We start from the raw sequence: 935 nt of genomic DNA on the forward strand, positions 1-935 counted from the left end.
AACGCGAGGAAGCAGAGTGCCACAGGACAAGAGAAGGGAAAAGCCAGGGCTCGCGGTTCTTCCAAGGGGCAGTCCCGCTTCTTACCTAAGGAGAAGGCTCCCAGAGCCCAGCCATCCACACGGACACGTACCCGTCTCTGCTGGGCTGCCGGGTGAGGAGGCCACAGCTTCTGCCAGCCGCAGCGCGGAGGAGAAGAGGGTGCGGGGAGGGGGCACAGCCAGTGCAAAGGCCCAGGGCGAAGGCCCAGCACCAGCTCTTTTACACTGCTGTCTCCTCAGAGTCAAGAAGTGGCACAGTGCTTCCCGAAGCTGACCCCTATCGTTAGGGGAAGTCCGGCGACAAAACACCCACCTCGTTTTTGTGGACAACTGATTGGACTTCTGTGTTCGCAGCACAAACGTAGGGACGTGACAGCAAACTCCAACTCCAACGGGGGCTTGCGTTTCGAGACATCTGACCTCAGCTGCTCGCCGGCAAGCCCACCGGCACAGCTCCGCTGTGCTGCATGGGTTTAACAGACACGCACCACCGCAGTGGGGACAAACAGCCCCTCCTCACCAGCAGCAGCACTCGCTGAAAGGCGCAGGCGAAGCTCCACAGCCACGTCTGCCTAACGCGCTGCTCCTGGCCCCCAGACCCACTTCTCCTCTCTCCCGGTGCAGCGAATCCCCTGTCTGCAGTGGGATGGGAGGAGGGGAAGGGACTGTCTGCTTGGAAATGAGATGCCAGTATATTTAGCAAATCCTGTGCTCAGATCCCACTCCCCAACTCATTTCATACCCAGAAATGACTCCTCCCTGCATCCCCCCAGAGCTGGGGCGAGACACAGCAGAGCTCAATGAAACCAGGCTGCCGTGCCTGACAAACGCCGCATTCACCGTCACTGCCTGGCTCTGGGACAACGTGTCAAACCACTTGCAGCGAGAATGAAGAA

Source organism: Chlamydotis macqueenii, chromosome 25 (assembly GCF_036417535.1).
Source record: "Chlamydotis macqueenii isolate bChlMac1 chromosome 25, bChlMac1.mat, whole genome shotgun sequence".
In the NCBI taxonomy this organism is placed as follows: Eukaryota; Metazoa; Chordata; class Aves; order Otidiformes; family Otididae; genus Chlamydotis; species Chlamydotis macqueenii.